The sequence below is a fragment of the Dioscorea cayenensis genome, chromosome 1, assembly GCF_009730915.1.
Source record: "Dioscorea cayenensis subsp. rotundata cultivar TDr96_F1 chromosome 1, TDr96_F1_v2_PseudoChromosome.rev07_lg8_w22 25.fasta, whole genome shotgun sequence".
NCBI lineage: Eukaryota > Viridiplantae > Streptophyta > Magnoliopsida > Dioscoreales > Dioscoreaceae > Dioscorea > Dioscorea cayenensis.
Window position 1 is genome coordinate 9651213 of NC_052471.1, and position 19638 is coordinate 9670850.

At 42.7% G+C, this 19638-nt stretch overlaps 3 non-coding genes across 3 annotated transcripts; all 3 read left to right on the forward strand.

Annotated features, from left to right (window-relative positions):
* Nucleotides 1-689: 689 nt before the first annotated feature.
* Nucleotides 690-796, forward strand: LOC120267255. The gene has a single exon (XR_005538427.1). It is a non-coding gene; the product is annotated as a small nucleolar RNA R71 (small nucleolar RNA).
* Nucleotides 797-14555: 13759 nt separating this feature from the next.
* LOC120265923 lies at nucleotides 14556-14662 on the forward strand. The gene has a single exon (XR_005537808.1). It is a non-coding gene; the product is annotated as a small nucleolar RNA R71 (small nucleolar RNA).
* Nucleotides 14663-19155: 4493 nt separating this feature from the next.
* LOC120266050 lies at nucleotides 19156-19262 on the forward strand. Its single transcript, XR_005537898.1, has one exon. It is a non-coding gene; the product is annotated as a small nucleolar RNA R71 (small nucleolar RNA).
* The last annotated feature ends 376 nt before the right edge of the window (nucleotides 19263-19638 follow it).

Genomic DNA, 19638 nt, shown 5'->3' on the forward strand with positions numbered 1-19638 from the left:
GAACTCGTACATCTTTTCTATTTTATTGAGCTTCACTAATCCCTTTGTATCCATGAAGATGGCTTTAAAAGTGATGTTGATGGTAGTTTTGTTATGTAAATGGGCATGTGACTATGTCATACGGCCATATGATCTTCATAGCCCATGGAACACAACATACCCATAAGTTAGACATCACCAAATGATTAATGAGGAGTTCAGGGGAGTATTATTTCAATTGTGTTCACGCAAACATTTGACTTTTATTGAGGATATCTCTAGTGTGCTTGCATGCATACATTAAGGGCAATGTACATCTTAAGTGTGAGGGAGGGTTCACCTTATACATGTCTTTAACTGAAGAAACATCAACAATGACGATTGGGCAATCGGAGGGAGCATGTCCTCCACCACAACCGGTGCAATTGGTCACGGTCGTAACTCTATTCGAAGCTATAAGATCTAGCTTCTTACTCAAACTCTCAACTTGGGCCGCCAATGAAGTTACCGCATCAATTTCATGGGGGCCGGCCACCTTTTTCTTCTCCCTAGCGTTCCATTGGTAGCTATTTAACCCCATTTCTTCAATCAATTGACCTGCTTCATCAGGGGTTTTGCTACCTAAGGTACCTCCTGCCGCAGCATCTAAGAGATTCCTTGTACTCGGGTTCAAACCATTGTAAAAGGTTTGAACAATCATCCACTCCGGGAATCCGTGTTGCGGACACTTTCGCAGGAGTTCCTTGATCCTTTCCCATGTCTCAAATAGAGACTCCAATTCCAACTGCATAAAGGATGAGATATCATTCCTAAGCTTTGCTGATTTTCCGGGAGGGAAATAACGGGCTAGAAAAGCTTCTACCAACTCCTCCCATGTAGTGATTGATGCTCTAGGTAATGAGTGTAGCCATTGCTTCGCTTTCCCCTTTATGGAAAATAGGAAGGCTCTCAATTTGATGGCATCATCCATCACACCATTTATCTTCGACATGTCGCACACCCTCGAGGAAGCTCTCTATGTGACTGTTTGGATCCTCATCGACCAAAACCGTTGAATTGTGCAGGACTCGCTGCAGACATATGGATGAATGCCGGCTTTTAGCTCAAAGTTCTGAGTCAGTAATTGGGGGATGCACAATACTCGATTGTGTCCCCAACACTCGATGGTCCGGCATAATCGGATAGTGTTCGTTGTTGCTCATTTTGTTCTCGCCATGTTTTTCGGATCCTTCTACTTCCAAATCAATCTGGATTAGGTCTGTTCTTGTCATGAGTTCTTTTCCCTTTCCTTCCAAGTGTATGTTCAAGCTCAGGGTCTCCTTCAATCAATATTGATGGATTCGCTCGGGTCATAACCTGGAGCTGCAACAAAAATAAGGAAAAAGAAAATCAGAACAATGATAGAATAAGAAGATATGAAATAGAATGTGTGGTGAAATAGCTAAGAAAACAAAGTGCAAAGTATCTCTAAACGCCTAGCTCCCCGGCAACGGCGCAAAAAAACTTGACAAGGTCCGCTTGCATATATCCCGCAAGTGCACAGGTTTGTCGAAGTAATAATCCCGGATGAACGGGGTCGAATCCACAGGGAGTAGGGAGTAAAGACACTTAATTTGATTCTTAGCTATGTGGAGTATCAACAATGATAAGTGTGGTAATGATTCAATTCTCAGAAATTAAAAGCAACAAGTAAGAGAGCAAAAGTAAGGAGGAGGCAAGGCAATCGATAAAGATGGGGTACTCGGATGATGCTTCACCTAGGATAATCGCTTCAAGTGCAAGAACTCTCTATTATGCTTCCTAATCAATGCAATGGTGAGTCGTGGAAATCCTTACATACATAGTCCCAAATCTAAGGTCAACTATGCCTAACTCTATACATGTCCCGGAGGAGAAATCGAACAATCTCAACACCTCGCACTCGCATAGAATTGCAATGAGCTCTACGGATTCCAAGTGATAAATCTCTTCCTAGATTTAGACCTAACCCTTTGGTCCAGGCGGAAGGTCCCTAGCCACAATTAAGCCCTAGATACTAAGATCACCTCAACGCTTCACTCCATTGCACGCGCAACTAGGCCCCAGCGGAGGTTCATCCCTTAGACCATTCACTCTATTATGGCCGCAATGAACTCGAGGAATGGAGATAGAATCTATCACGTCAGAGGGGAAAGGGGACGCTCCTATACCTCTTGACTCACCCTCTCAACCTTCTCCAACCTAGCTTTGTCTAAAGCTTATGGTGTGTCACTCACTCACAAGGTTACCAACAAAAACTCTCAACCCTAGTGTCACTCTAGGGGAAATATTCATACAATCAAGCATTCAAGGTTGGAACTCACAATAAACATCAATTTATTGAAAGCATAATAAATAAGTTCAATGAAGCGAATACATCCTAGGGTTCACAATCACCCAAGTACCCACTAGGGGTTTAGCTCTCCATGGAGCTAAGTACAATAAAAAAATCGAATGTAAAGCAATGAATCCATAAAGAAACCCCCTCGATGGCCGTGTCGATGGTCTTGTGGAAAGTCCTCTACTCATCGTCCAAGGAATCCTTCGTCCAGTATAGGATACGCCTCGATCGAAGCTTCCCTACCAACCTTCTTCCTAATGGAATCACGATGTCGGAGCCGTGAGAACCTCTCCAAAAACCTTGGCCAATACCCTCGAAACCCCTAGCCGAAGCACTCTCGCAAGTTGGGGAAAAGATGGAGAAAAAGAATAGCAAAAATCAGGGCTGAATCGGCTTTAAATAGGGTCGAATCGGGCAACTCCACCCGGACGTGGATGATACACGCCTGCGCTGGAATTTCCACACGGGTGTGGATAATTTCCACGCGTCCGTGTGATTCTCTCGCTTTCTCGGGTTTCTCAGCCGGCTGTGAATCAGGCTGCCGCAGTTCCTCGCCGCAGTTGTTGCTACATTTTTTTCGACTCGAATAACTTCCCCAATTCCATACTTTCATCGGGGTAACGCAAACGGGCACACGCTCACGCCATGAATCACTTGCTTCTTCAATGATATATATGTTGGTGGGGCTCCTGTTCTTATATGCATAAGACGGAATGCTCGAGTGTGACTGCCTTTGTGCCCCTCCAAATTCATGTGCTCACTCGAATGCGAGGAGATTGGCACACACTCTAGCATCTCACACCTGTCCTATGTCTTCGCGTTTGAACCTTAGCAAGATCTCCTCCAAAATAGGTGCATTATGATCCACATTGGGCTATTTCCTTCTGATAAGTGCTTGAGTGAACATGTTTTTATGCATGTTTTACATACATTGAGCATCATATTTTATACGGTTTATGTCTCATTTCGTGTATTGGGTGTTCTTTTATGCATATAGGTTGTGAAGGCATTGGGATTTGACACGTCCGAATATGCGTGTGTGTACCGCAAGTGCACGGGTGTCGGAGTAATAAATACCCGGTGAGTCGGGTAGTCAAATCCACAGGGAACAGGGCTACTAGTACTAACTTCTTCTCTGCTATCTAGCCTAATGATAATGGGATAGTGTGGTGATCTATTGTGCGAAGTAATGAATACCGGAGACAAATATGCAAGGGTAAAATGGATGGAGATCTCAATCAGTAAAAGTGGGGTATTCGGGCAATGCTCCCCCTAGGATTCAGTTATTAGGTACCGGATAAGCAAAGTGTTTCTATGATGAATAAGTTAAGTCGTGGAAATCCAAACATAATCAGGTCTATCTCTAGATCACCGATACTAGTCCCCTACGAGGTCCCAGTGGAGAAATCGCTCAATCTCAACACCTCACACCACATATGACCGCAAAGCACTCTAGGGATTCCAAATTGTGTATCCAATTCCTAAAGATTGATCCAACCCTAATTCCCGGCGAAGGATCCTAACCCCCTACAAGGTCCCGGCGGAGAAATCGAGCAATCTCACGTCTCCCACCAAATATGGTTGCATAGAGCTTAGGGAATGGAGATAGAATACACCAATCGGAGGGGAAAGGGGACACTTCACTATCTCATGACTCACCCTCTCAACCCTCTTCAATCTTGAGGTTCTAACCCTAATGGAGATCTCTCTCCCACCAAGGCAACAAATAATGCAAACCAAATAACCATAGGATCAATAAGGCAAGCAAGCATTAAACAATCAAGAATGAAACTTAATCAAACTCGGATTAAATAGAAACACAAAGCAAATCCACAAAAGATGAGAATCCTAGGGTTCACAAGCCCAAATACCCTCTAGGGTTTTAGCCCTCCATGGAGCAACATACAAAACACACCATCAATGAATGAAAATACATTAAAACCATAGAAATAAACCCCCTTATATATGAACTCGATGGCCTTTGATGGAGAGCTTGACGCCTTGAAGGACCCACTCGAAGCTAGGTTCACCGGTGGCTTCCTTGATGCTATGACGGAGGAGGAATCGATCAAAGTTGGTGACGAAGCGCTCCAAAGCCGCAAAGACCTCCTCTCCAAAACCCCTAGCCGCTCTCACCCCACAAGAGCCGCATAAAAGATGAGAAAGAATAGGGCAAAACGGCTATTTATAGGCCTTAGATCGCGCTCGCCACGTGCCCTCACGCGCCTGCGTGGATTTTTCCACGCGCCCGCTGGGTCGCAAGAATTTCCACGCGGGCGCTGGAATTTCCACGCGCGCTGCGAATAGCATTCGCTATCAGCATCGCCGCAGTGAAATTACTACAGTACTTTTTCACAAAACCGCGATCCGAACACTCTTCTTAAGGCCACATGTCCGGGCACACGCCCATGTGGTAGGCTATAAAACTTTTTCTTCATCGACGTATCTTTGAGAGGTCTTGCAATCTTCACAAAGAGAAGGAATATGAAGATGTGGCTGCCTTTGTGCCCCTTCCAAATGGTGAATTGACTTGAATCTTCTTGGAAGTTGGCACACATCTCCACGCTTATGAACCGCTCTCGTGTCTTGGTCCTTGAATTGAACAAAAACTCCCAACATTGTGTCTTTATAGCCTATCTTTGCTTCCTTTTTACTCTTCAAGGCATTCACAACCTATATGCATAAAAGAACACCAAATACACAATATGAGACATAAACCACAGTAAAAATGATGCTCAATGCATGTAAAACATATATAAAAATATGTCTACTCAAGCACTTATCAAACTCCCCCACACTTAAGTCTTTGCTTGTCCTCAAGCAAAATTAAACATTATACCTATGGAAAGAAAAGAGAAGTGCTTGGCCTTAGGTTCACCAAATGAGTACAAGAATAAAGTTCTACAGTCATGGAGAGAATCAAACACTAGACAAAGCAATCAATGCTCTAGCAAACAATCCAATCAAAAATGAATATGATAAAATCCGAATGCGTGTGTGTGTGAAAAACTCAACTCATGTCAACACTATGTCCACTACCAAGTTCTTATTAAAACGGGACTTATTTATGAACAAAAAGAATAGGTAGTAGCTTCACACAATCCTCTAAGGTAGCCCTTTCCCAAGATGCCTCCCGGGTGGCTTTCACACTTTCGAGGTGGTAGCTCTTTCTACCAAGGGTGGTAGCTTTCACACATCCCATGAGATAGCTCTTTCTCTCATTAGGGCATAACAAGTATCCGACTTATGAGAGTAGCTACATACATCATGAGTGGTAGCTCTTTCCACCCCCTATGTACAAACAACAAATAATTTTTCAAATATATATTTATTTATAAAAACTAGCACACTAAAGTCCCAAACAAAAAATGAACTAGAGTCTTCATAGGTCTAATGAGTGAGAAAAAGTGCACAAAGAGCAAACAGACAAAAATATTCAAGAAAAATTGGATGAAAAACTAGAGCATGATAAAAATCCAATGTTTACAACCTCCAAAAAAACTAAGAATTAAACTCTTAACCCTAAGGTGAACCTTCATTGGCAACGAAAAGCATGCTCATGAAAACACAAGTATAAGTCATGTATAAGGTGAACCATCCCCACACTTAAGATGTACATTGTCCTCAATGTACACATGTAAGCACAATAAAAATAGCATCAATAGAAGCATAATGTGTTCGGGAATGCAATTAAAACAATACTCCCCTGAATTCCTTATTAAACGTTTGGTGAAGTCCAACTCATAGGGCGTGTTGTATAGGTTGTGAAGCTCACACAACCATGGGACAACGCACATGATCGTGTCTATGACTAAAACACCATCAACATCACTCTCAAGGCCATCTGCACGTAGATAAGGGGTTCAGTGAAGCTCAACAAAATAGAAAAGATATACGAGTTCTTATAAGTAAACACATGCAGCACAAACTCGCACAAACAAAACCTAAAGTTAACTAAACTCTAAAAGTTAAAATAAAACTAAAAAAAATGAAAACAAAAGTAAAGGAAACTAAAGAATCATGAGTGGGACGCCTCAAGCATCAACGCTCGCCTTCTCGTGTCGCGGTGTGCCAAAAAATAATCTTCTCATCCAAGGTTAACCGTATGAAATTCAAGCATTTTCGAACAAGTTTTTTTCGTCCTTGGTGTCATACCGCAACAGCTTCAAAAAGGAGCTCGCTAGCATGAATTTGATGAGTACTGTGGCTCCACGCTGGCGCGGAGGGCAAGCCGCGCACTTTTTCTTGCCTTATTGGGTACTTTCTTCCAGCTCACACGGGCGCAGGGAAGCCACGCGCCAGCGTGCGCTGCTCGTCTCGGCCGTGGCGCCACGCGGGCGCTGAGCTGGCGCGCTAGCGGGCGCCCTAACCGAGCGGTGGCCAGCCCCACGCCGGGCGCTGGCATCGCCGCTACCGCAGCGACACCGATCGATCGCCAGCCCCACGCCAGCGCGTGGCTGGCGGGCGCCGCTGCGGAGCCTGGACCGAACGGCCGGCCCCGCCCACGCTGGGCGCAGTGGGCCGCCACGCCTCATGTAGGGCGCCCAACCATGGCCAAGAAGCCATGATTGGGCTCCAACGCTCCAAAAAAATTTCCCGATCCATACATTCTAAAGTGTCTCTACAAGATTTTTCCATGAAAAACAACACTTATAAAACCAATAAAAACTCTATGGATTGGCAAAATAAGGGCATAGAGAAGATAGGGGAAAATGAAGTTTACTGAGCAAATTGGTGAAGGAAACTTAATGCAAATGCCGGCAAAACACTTTTTAAATCTCCAAGGAGTTGAAGAAAAATTAGTTTTTTATGCTCAAAAAGTTCAGATTCTTGAAGATGGAGAAGTGGGAGAAGATGGGTGTAAGTGGTGAAGATAATGAAAAACCGACCCCTCATAATCTTATAAGCCACATGGGGGTGTGGAAATTCCACACCCCCGCAGAGATCAGACACGGCCGTGGTGGAAATTCCATCGCGACCGCAGTGAGCTGCAAAAATTTCTGCAGTAGTCCCACGCAAGGCTCCAAACTTCAAATTAACACTAATTCTTCAACTATAAACATGAATTACTCCCTAAACCATGCCACATACACGAAAAATCAAGTTAAATCACCAAAATTTTTCCATGAAAAACTTCAACACCAACAAAAAAATTCATCAAAGCACCCACTCATGAATTTATTACTCGCAGAAATGAAAAATCTAAACTAGAAAAACAATTAAAAAATTTGGGTTGCCTCCAAAGAAGCGCTTTTGTTTTACGTCACTAAGCTTGACGCACTCTCTTCCTTACCTTATGGAGGCTTGAAAAGAGTGTGTTCCTCCCGACTAGACATTGCATAGCTACTTCCTTTAAACCAAGAGTCAACTTGCCGGGTGAAGTATTTGTTAGAGACTCCAACCATCTTACTTTTTGGCCTCCAAGGAAACAATTTGGGTTGGGAATTATCCAAGCTTAGCACAGTGGGTCATTGGATGGCTTCAATCTCCTACCCACATCTTCTTCCCTTCCCAAAACCTCTCTCTTGCATTGTAAGAGTTGATCAATCCTAAAGGAAGATGCTTGTTCCATTAACTTGGGGGTTTGCTTCTTCTTGTGTATTTTCAACTTGAGAGGAACATGAGACAAGCAAATCCCCTTGAAAATTTCCCTCGCTCACAAGCACAATCTTCATTCGCATAATCCAAAAATCTCAAAAATGATATTCAACTTCTTTTCTTTTTTTATTTTCTACATCAATGTACTCAATTTGCCCAACTTCTTCAATGTTGCTCATGGCCTCAATCATGTCCCGGAGATACTTGCCTTGCTTGTTCAAATTCTTCTTTTTCCTTAGCAAGCATGTCCAAGATCTCTCCTAATTGATGTTCAATGTTTTTGATGGAGACCTCGTGACAACTTAATGTGGCCTCAATATTTTGGAAACGGGCATTGGTGGCTTCAATAAATCTTGGTAACACTCTTTCCAACCGAAGTACATCATCTTCAAGCTTCTCATCCATCTGAAATTCTTCTTGAGGTGCTTCCCATTGTTGTTCATCAATATCCCACAAGAGATTTGGGTAGCTCCTTTGATTTGGATGATAGTTGATGCGATATGGATCATGATGTTGATGAACATTAACAAATTGATCAAGTTTTCTAGTGAGAGCTTCAACCTGAAAATATAAGTTTAAAATTGGATTAATCATCATTCAAGCTCCACGCAAGAAAAAGTAAGTAAGACAAAATAAAACAAAATAGAACGGTGGAAGAAGATAAAGTGAAATGGATGAAAACAAAATAAAAACCGATGAGAATGATGGAAGAAAAAGAAAGTGTGGAATAGAAAAAAATAAAATGAAAAATGGATAAATGGCTAGAGCAACAAAGTCCTAGCGTTCCTAGTATCCTATTCCCCGGCAACGGCGCCAAAAACTTGACACGTCCGAATATGCGTGTGTGTACCGCAAGTGCACGGGTGTCGAAGTAATAAATACCCGGTGAGTCGGGTAGTCGAATCCACAGGGAACAGGGCTACTAGTACTAACTTCTTCTCTGCTATCTAGCCTAATGATAATGGGATAGTGTGGTGATCTATTGTGCTAAGTAATGAATACCGGAGACAAATATGCAAGGGTAAAATGGATGGAGATCTCAATCAAGAAAAGTGGGGTATTCGGGCAATGCTCCCCCTAGGATTCAGCTTATTAGGTACCGATAAGCAAAAGTGTTTCTATGATGAATAAGTTAAGTCGTGGAAATCCAAACATAATCAGGTCTATCTCTAGATCACCGATACTAGTCCCCTACGAGGTCCCAGTGGAGAAATCGCTCAATCTCAACACTCACACCACATACTGACCCGTCAGCACTCTAGGGATTCCAAATTGTGTATCCAATTCCCTAAAGATTGATCCAACCCTAATTCCCGGCTGAAAGGATCCCTAACCCCTCTACAGGTCCCGTGGCGAAATCGAGCAATCTCACGCCTCCCACCAAATACATGGTTGCATAGAGCTTAGGGAATGGAGATAGAATACACCATTCGGAGGGGAAAGGGACACTTCACTATCTCATGACTCACCCTCTCAACCCTCTTCAATCTTGAGGTTCTAACCCCTAATGGAGATCTCTCTCCCACCAAGGCAACAAATAATGCAAAACCAAAATAACCATAGGATCAATAAGGCAAGCAAGCATTAAAACAATCAAGAATGAAACTTAATCAAACTCGGATTAAATAGAAACACAAAGCAAATCCACAAAAGATGAGAATCCTAGGGTTCACAAGCCCAAATACCCTCTAGGGTTTTTAGCCCTCCATGGAGCAACATACAAAAAACACACCATCAATGAATGAAAATATATTAAAACCATAGAAATAAACCCCTTATATATGAACTCGATGGCCTTGATGGAGAGCTTCGACGCCTTGAAGGACCCACTCAAGCTAGGTTCACCGGTGGCTTCCTTGATGCTATGACGGAGGAGGAATCGATCAAAGTTGGTGACGGCGCCTCCAAAGCCGCAAAGACCTCCTCTCCAAACCCCTAGCCGCCTCACCCCTCAAGAGCCGCACAAAAGATGAGAAAGAATAGGGCAAAACGGCTATTTATAGGCCTTAGATCGCGCTCGTCACGTGCCCCTCACGCCGCCTGCGTGGATTTTCCACGCGCCCGCTGCGTGCAAGAATTTCACCCGGCGCTGCTGGAATTTCCACGCGCCGCTGAACAGAATTCTGCTACCGCATTACCACGATGAAATTGCTACAAGTACTTTTCACAAACCGCGATCCGAACACTCTTCTCTTAAGGCCACATGTCCGGGCACACGTCCATGTGGTAGGCTATAAAACTTTTCTTCATCGACGTATCTTTGAGAGGTCTTGCAATCTTCACAAAGAGAAGGAATATGAAGATGTGGCTGCCTTTGTGCCCTTCCAAATGGTGAATTGACTTGAATCTTCTTGGAAGTTGGCACACATCTCCACGTTTATGAACTGCTCTCGTGTCTTGGTCCTTGAATTGAACAAAAACTCCCAACATTGTGTCTTTATAGCCTATCTTTGCTTCCTTTTTACTCTTCAAGGCATTCACAACCTATATGCATAAAAGAACACCAAATACACAATATGAGACATAAACCACAGTAAAAATGATGCTCAATGCATGTAAAACATATATAAAAATATGTCTACTCAAGCACTTATCAGGATTTCAAAAGGGAGCGAAGATAGGCTATTATGGCATAATATTGGGAGTTCTTGTACAAATCAAGTTGGAAGACACAAGAGGAGTTCGTGTATGAGGAGATGTGTGTCAACTTCCATAGTTTTTGCAAGCCAAGTTATTAATGGAAGGGCACAAAGGCAGCTATGTCTCTACATTCCTCCTCTTTGTAAAGATTTCAAGACCTTTCAAGACGCATTGATGAAGGAAAAGCCGTATAGCCTACCATATGATCGTGTGCCCGATCGTGTGGCCTTAAGAGGAGAATGTTTATCGTTGTGTAGCAGAATTACTGTAGCAAAATTCCTGCAGCCCACGCGGGCGCGTGGGGGGCACGTGACAGACGCGTTGTGAGGCTATAAATACACCTTTTGGCCGATTCTAAAGGGACTTTTGCGGAGCTTTGAGCATAGACATTGAGAGAGAGACGGCTAGGGTTTGAGGAGAAGGTCTTCGCCGATTGATAGGGAGTTCTTCACCAACTTTGATAGATTCCTTCGACGTCATAGCATTTTGGGGAGCCATTGGCAACCTAGCTTCGGAGAGGAATCCTTCAAGATGTAGAACTACCAATCAAGGCCAATCCGCACGAATTCGAGGGGGTTTTCTCTATGGGTTTTATTGCTTTTCATTGTATTCATTATTGTTTTGTAACTAGGCCCATGGAGGGCTAAACCCTAGTAGGTATTTGGGCATGTGAACCCTAAGATTTATATTTTTGGATTGATTCGCTTAATGTTTCTAGTTAATCTGAGTTGTCTTGAGTTTTAATCTTGTGATTTAATTGCTTGCTAGTGTTGTTAATCCTTGTGGTTGATTTACATTGCATGATTTAATACTTTAATGTGTGAGGTCTCCATTAGAGTTAGATTTCCAAGATTAAAGAGGGTTGAGAGGGTGAGCCTTGAGATGGAGGAATGTCCCCTTTCCCTTTCGATTGAGTGTTTCCTATCTCCGTATTCCATTTTCTCTTTACAACCATATTTGGTGTGAGGCGTGAGATTGCTCGATTTCTCCGCCGGGACCTTGTAGGGGGGTTAGGATCCTTCGCCGGGAATTAGGGTTGGATCTACATTTAGGAATCGGTTTCACTCTTAGGTTTCCTTAGAGCATATTGTGGTCATATGGGGTGTGAAGTGTTGAGATTGGTCGATTTCTCCACCGGGACCTTGTAGGGGACTAGTGCCTTTTGCTTGGAGACAAGGATTGGTTATCGTTGGACTACCTCGACTCATTAGACTCGATTCTAGAGCATTTAGTGAATCTTGAGCTTTAAAGAAGATCTTAGGGGGATCATTGCCCGAATACCTCATCCTTAGTGATTGAGACTCTTCTACTTTATTTCTTGCATACTTGTTTGCTTTGCTTGCAATTAGTTCACTCCATTATATTAACTGATTCCGACTAGATAATTGAGAAGTGGTTATTACTAGTACTTCCGTTCCCTGTGGATTCGACTACCCGACTCACCGGGTAATTATTACTTCGACACCCGTACACTTGCGGTTTACGCACGCATATTCGGACGTGTCACCTTCATACTCAGCCTCACAACCATACCCGGATAAAAGTAACATAAAAACACACATATTAATGTAAAAACCTGAGAAAAGTAATGCTCAACATAAGGAAAGAACGGTTCGCATTCATATCGCACAAGCACTTATCAAGAGTACTGCACAAATATTCATCTTGCAAAAATTCCTAGAAATTCAAGTAAGAAATAGAGCATGAGAACATTCAATGTTAAAATTTCTCCTAAACTCAAGAATACAAGCATTGCAATTAAGGTGAACCACCATTGCCTCGGTGAGCACGTATGCCAATCAAAATTTATATATAGGACATGTGCAATGTGAACTCCCAGCCAACACTTATGATGTACATTGCCTTCAATGTACGCATGAAAGCACAATAAAAGTAATACAATTTAAAACACATGTGAGAGTGGGCAATTGAAACAATACTTCCCTGGCTATTAGTGGTGCATTTGATGGAGCTAAATCCTTTGGAATGAAGTTCCAATGGGTTGTGAAGCACACACGGCCAAGTGTAAAACACCTTGACAGTGCCCATGACTAGTTCTCAATTCCCATACTGACAAGACCATCTGCACGCATACACAAGGGGGTTCAATGAAGCTCAATAAACAAAAATGACTTGATTATATAAAAGATAGAGCAATGAAATACAACTCGAGACAAAAATAAAAGATAAACTCAGAAGGAAGATCCTTTTTGACTATACAAGTTCAAAACAAAATGCAAAAATAAAATACTAAAAATAAGAACAAAGAAGGTAAAGACGCCTAAAGTGTCGGTGTTAATTGCTGGTGCATTTGTTGCCGCTGCTGGTAAAGATGACGCTGGTGCTGCAAAATAAATGAAGATTGGGCAAAGAAAGAGAACGAGAAGCTTACCGACAAAATGAGAATAAAAGAATAGAAAAAATGACCGGAAAACTCAAGTAACAACCCTCTAAAACGACGGTGAGAGGTCGAGAGAGTGCAAGGATGCATTCTTAGAATGTTTGGGAGTGAAAAGATGAAAAGGCAAAATAAATTTATAAAGAGAAAACGCAGCCTTTTGAGTTCTATACATCCACCCGGGCGTGTGGAAATTACCCACGCTTGTGTGACTCCACAGGAGAGACCCATAGGATCAGACGCATGCCCCAGTGGTTTCTTGGGATGACACACTATTTGGTCCGCTAGTTGCAAAGTCATCCGAGTAGGCCTAGGCTCGCCCAAGCCTAGCTTTTGAAAGAAGGTGTATGGCATAACATTGATACTGGCACCTGAGTCCGCCAATGCCATTTCCTCACCTAGATTTATAGTATTACACGGAATGATGAAGCTTCCAGGGTCTTTCTTCTTGTTCGGCATGTTCTTTTGCAATACCGTCGAGCATGAAGCATCTAAAATCACAGAAGCACTTTCCTCCAATTTTTTCTTGTTAGTCAACAAGTCTTTCAAGAACTTCGCATACTTAGGCATTTGGGCCAATGCCTCAACAAAAAGAATATTGATGTGGAGTTGCTGAAGAAACTCAGGAACATCTTGTACTGTTCATCCCCTTGGTCATTCTTCAATCTAGAGGGATAAGGGATTCATAGCTTGAAAGGTGGAGGTGCCACCTCTTTCTCTTTGCTTGTTTCCTCTTCCACCTCTATAACCTCGGGTGTGTGTTCTTTTGGCTTCTCACTCAGAAGCCTACGTTCAACCTCACGACCACTTCTCAAAGTGATCGCCTTCACGTGCTCTCTAGGGTTGGTTTATGTATTGCTCGGCAAGCTTCCATGTGGCCTTTCAGAGAGAGACTTCACAATTTGCCCCACTTGATTTTCAAGGTTATATAAAGAGGCGGTGTGGTTGCGAAGTGTAGCCTCGACTGATTCAAACCTTGTATTTGCAGATTATACAAATCTAGTCAAGTGCTTCTCTAAGTCATTCATTTGGGTTTCCAAACTTGAGACTCTGTTTTCCACCTGAGGTGCTTGTTATTGTTGTTGGGAACCCGGTGGCCCCATGGCCTTTTGTGGACCCTGATTACTCCATGAGAAATTGGGATGATTCTTCCAACCCGAATTGTAGGTATTGCTATATGGGTTTTCTTGAGGTCTCATGCCATTACCTACAAAATCAACATTCTCCACCGAAGAAACATCACCGATAGAGACTAGGCAATCAGAGGGAGCATGTCCTCCACCACACCCGGTGCACTTAGTCACAGCTGCCACTCTATTTGAAGTTAGAAGATCTAACTTCTTACTCAAATTTTCCACTTGAGCTGCCAATGAAGTCACTGCATCTATTTCATGGAGACCGGCCACCTTTTTCTTCTCCCTAGCATTCCATTGGTAGCTGTTCAGCCCCATTTCCTCAATTAATTGACGGGCCTCATCTGGGGTCTTGCTACCTAAGGTACCTCCTGTTACCGCATCCAAGAGTTGCCTTGTACTCGGATTTAAACCGTTGTAAAAGATCTGAACAATCATCCACTCTGGAAATCCGTGATGCGGGCACTTTCTCAGTTGTTCCTTAAACCTTTCTCATGTCTCAAATAGAGACTCCAATTCCAACTGAACAAAGGATGAGATCTCATTCCTAAGCTTTGTAGATTTTCCGGGAGGAAAATAACGGGCAAGAAAGCTTCTACCATTTCCTCCCATGTGGTAATCGATGCTCTAGGTAATGAGTGTAGCCACTACTTCGCTCTCCCCTTTAGGGAAAATGGGAAGGCTCTCAACTTGATGGCATCATCTGGCATTCCATTTATCTTTAGCATATCATACACCTCGAGAAAACTCTCTATATGATTGTTTGGATCCTCATCGGCCAAACCGCTGAACTGTACGGATTGCTGCAACATATGGATGAATGCCGGCTTCAACTCAAAGTTCTGAGCTGTAATCGGGTGACGCACAATGCTCGATTGTGTCCCCAACACTGAAGGTCTGCCATAATCAGATAATGTCCGTTGTTGCTCGTTTTGTACTGCCATGTTTTCAGATCCTTCCACTTCCAAATTAGCTAAATTAGACTGTTCTTGCATAGGCTCTTTCCCTTTTCTTCTAAGTGTACGTTCAAGCTCAGGATCTCCTTCAATCAATATTGAAGGATTCCCTTGGGTCATAACCTGGAGCTACACCCAAAAAGAAAGAAAAAAGAAATCAGAACGATGATAGAATAAGAAGATATGAAATAGAATGTATGGTGAAATAGCTAAGAAAACAAAGTGCAAAGTATCTCTATACGCATATTCCCCGGCAACGACGCCAAAAACTTGACAAGGTCCCCTTGTGTATATCCCACAAGTGAACGGGTTTGTCGAAGTAGCGGGTATCGAATCCATAGGGAATAGGGAATAAAAACACTTAATCCACTTCTTAGCTATGTGAAAGATCAGTAGTGATAAGTGTGACAATGATTCAATTCTCAAAAGTAAAAATAACAAGTAAGAGAGTACGAGTAAAGAGTGAGGTAAGGCAATCGATAAAGATGGGGTACTCGGATAATGCTCCTCCTATGTCAATCGTTTCAAGTGCAAGAACCCTCTATTATGCTTCCTAATCAATGCAATGGTGAGTCATGGAAATCCTTACATACATACTCCCAAATCTAAGGTCAACTATGCCTAACTCTATACATGTCCCGGAGGAGAGATTAGATAACCTCTCAACCTCGCACTCGCATAGAGTTGCAATGAACTCTAGGGATTCCAAGTGATAAATCTTTTCCAAATTATAGACCTAACCCTTTGGTCCAGGTGGAAGGTCCCTAACCACAATTAAGCCCTAGATACTAAGATCATCTCAACGCTTCACTCTGTTGCACGCGCAACTAAGCTCCAGCGGAGGGTCATCTCTTAGACCATTCACTCTATTATGGCCGCAAAGAACTCGAGGAACGGAGGTAGAATCTATCACGTCAGACGGGAAAGGGGACGCTCCTGTACCTCTCGACTCACCCTCTCAACCCTCTCCAACCTAGGTTTGTCTAACGCTCATGGTGTGTCACTCACTCACAAGGTTACCAACAAGAACTCTCAACCCTAGTGTCACTCTAGGCGAAATGTTCTTATAATCAAGTATTCAAGGTTGGAACTCACAATAAACATCAATTAATTGAAACCATAATAAAGAAATTCAATGAAAAAAATACATCCTAGGGTTCACAAATACACAAGTACCCACCAGGGGTTTAGGTCTCCATGGAGCTAAGTACAATCAAATAAATAGAATGTAAAAGCAATGAATCCATAGAGAAACCCCCTCGATAGTACAATCAAAGAAATAGCCCGTGTGGATTCTCTGAATTCCTGTTTTCTCGGTCGGGTGTGAACAGTGCTGCTACATTACTTTCGCTACATTATTCCGCTACAGTACCTGGCCTAAAATACTTCCGAGTCCATACTTTCATCGAGGTGATGCAAACGGGCACACGTTCACGTCATCGATCGCTTTGCTTCTTTAATGACGGACAAGTTGGTGGAGATCTTGTTCTATGTGCATAAGTCAGAATGCTTGAGTGTGACTGCCCTTGTGCCCCTCCAAATGGTTGTGCTAACTCAAATACGAGGAGGTTGGCACACAGTCTAGCATCTCGCACCCGACCTATGTCTTCGCGTTTGAACCTTAGCAAGGTTTCCTCCAAAATCAGTGCATTATGATCCACATTGGCTTCTTTCCTTCATACTCGACCTCACAACCCTACCTGTACGAAAGTAACATAAAACACACATGTTAATGTAGAAACCCGAGAAAAGTAATGCTCAACATAAGGAAAGAATGCTTCGCATTCATATCACACAAGCACTTATCACTATACAAATTTCCTTGACCTCTCATTGAATTACCTACAAAATCAACCTATTCCACGGAAGTGGTAACACCAATAGAAATTGGGCAATCAGATGGAGCATGACACGTCCGAATATGTGTGTACACCGCAAGTGCACGATTGTCAAAGTAATAATCCCAGATGAGTGGGTATCGTATCCAAAGAGGGTAGTGAATAAAGACACTTAAATTATTTCTTAACTAATGTGGAAGATGAGTAGTGATATGTGTGACAAGATTCAATTCTCAAGAGTAAAAACAACAAAAAAGAGAGCACAAGTAAAGGAGAAGGTAAGGCAATCGATAAAGATGAGGTACCCGGGTATTATTCCGCCTAGGACTATCGTTTCAAGCGCAAGAACCCTCTATTATGCTTCCTAATTAATGCAATAGTGAGTCATGGAAACCCTTAATTGCATAGTCCCAAATCTAAGATCAACCATACCTAACTCTATACATGTCCCGGAGGAGAAATCGAACAATCTCAACACCTCACACTCGTATAGAATTGCAATGAGCTTTAGGGACTCTAAATGATAAATCATATTCCTATGTATAGACCTAACCCTTTGGTCTAGGTGAAAGATCACTAGCCACAATTAAGCCCTAGATGCTAAAATCATTTCAACGCTTCACTTTGTTGCACTCGCAACTAAGCCCCAGTGGAAGGTCATCCCTTAGCCCATTCACTCTATTATGACCGCAAAGAACTCTTGGAACGTGGAGGTAGGATAGATCATATAGGATGGAAAAGGGGACGCTCCGCTACCTCTCGACTCACCCTCTCAACCCTCTCCAATCTAGCTTGGTCTAACTCTCATGGTGTGTCACTCACTCACAAGAGTTACCAAGAAGAACTCTCAACCCTAGTGTCACTCTAGGGGAGTATTCATACAATCAAGCATACAAGATTGGAACTCACAATAAACATCAATTAATTAAAAGCATAATAAATAGATTCAATGAAACAATACATCCTAATGTTCACAAATACCCAAGTACCCACTAGGGGTTTAGCTCTACATGGAGCTAGATACAATCAATGAAATCGAATGTAAAAACAAAGCATCCATAGAAAATCCCCTCATTAATCATGGTGATGGTCTTATGGAGAGTCCTCTACTTGTCGCAAGGGTCCCTTTGTCTGGCCTAGGATACACATCGCCGGATTTGTGCCAACGAAAGCTCTCCCACTAACCTTCTTCCAAACGGCGCGTGATGTCAGAGCCATAGAACCTCTCCAAAGCCCTAGCCAATACCTCTCAAAAACCAAGCTACAGCCCTCTCTCAAGTTGGGGAAAAAATGGAGAAAAGAATGCTGAAATCGGGGCTGAAATCGGCTTTTAAAGGGCTAGAATCGAGATTTCACACGCCCTTGTGGGCGCCCCTGTGGATTTTTCACACGGGTGTGTGGAATTTCCACATGCCCGTGTGGATTCTTTGTTTTCCTGCTTTTCTCGATCTCGTGAACGATGGCTCGGGTACTGCAATTTTACTACGCCTCCTACTACAGTGCCGGCCCGAAATACTCCCAAATCCATGCTTTCATCGAGGTAACGCAAATGGGCACACGTTTATATCGTGGATCGCTTTGCTTCTTCAATAACGGACATGTTGGTGGAGATTTTGTTTTATATGCACAAGTCGGAATGCTTGAATGTGATCGCCCTTGTGCCCTCCAAATGGTTATACTAACTTGAATACAAGGAGGTTGGCACACATTCCCTCATCTTGAACCCCGACTGCGTGTCTTCGCTTGAACCTTAGCATGATTTCCTCCAAATTGGTGTATTTACTGATCACACATTAGCTTCTTTCTTTCATATTCAGCCTCACAACCCTACCTGCATGAAAGTAACATAACTACACACATATTAGAGTTAAAACCCGAGAAAAGTAATGCTCAACACATGGAAAGAACACTCAGATTCTTATCTCACAAGCACTTATCGAGCATGTCCTCCCCACACTCCAAAAGGCAACTCATCACGCTTTTCCCTCTAGAAAAAGTTAGAGTGTCTAACTTCTTGCTCAATGATTCAACTTGGGCCGCTAATGATATGACTGCATTAATCTCATGAAGTCCGGCTACCTTCTTTCTATCTCGTGTGTTCCACTAATAACTGTTCATATCCATTTCTTTAATAAGATGTGGGGCTTTTTTGGGGATCTTGCTTTCTAAGATACCTCCTACTATAGCATCAAGTAATTGCTTTATACTTGGGTTCAAAACATTATAGAAGATTTTGATGATCATACACTCGGGGAACCCATGCTGAGGACATTTCCGCAGGAGATCCTTGAACCTATCCCATGTCTCAAAAAGAGACTCCAATTCCATTTGCAGAAAGGAAGATATCTTATTCGTAAGCTTTGTAGATTTTTCAGGAGGAAAATATCGGGCAAGAAAAGCTTCTGTCATCTCCTCCCATGTAGTAATCGATGCTCTAGGTAATGAATGTAGCCATTGCTTTACTCTCCCTTTCAAGGAAAATGGGAAGGCCCTCAACTTGATAGCATCATCCCTGATACTATTAATCTTGAGCATGTCGCACACTTCCAAGAAGTTCTCAATGTGATTATTTGGATCCTCATTGACCAAATCATTGAACTGTTCCGACTGCTATAACATCTGGATGAAGCCTGGCTTGAGCTCAAAACTTTGAGCTTTGATCGGTGGTCGTACAATACTAGATTATGTGCCAATAACTATGGGTTTGGCATCATCTAATAGTGCGCTCTGCTGCTTA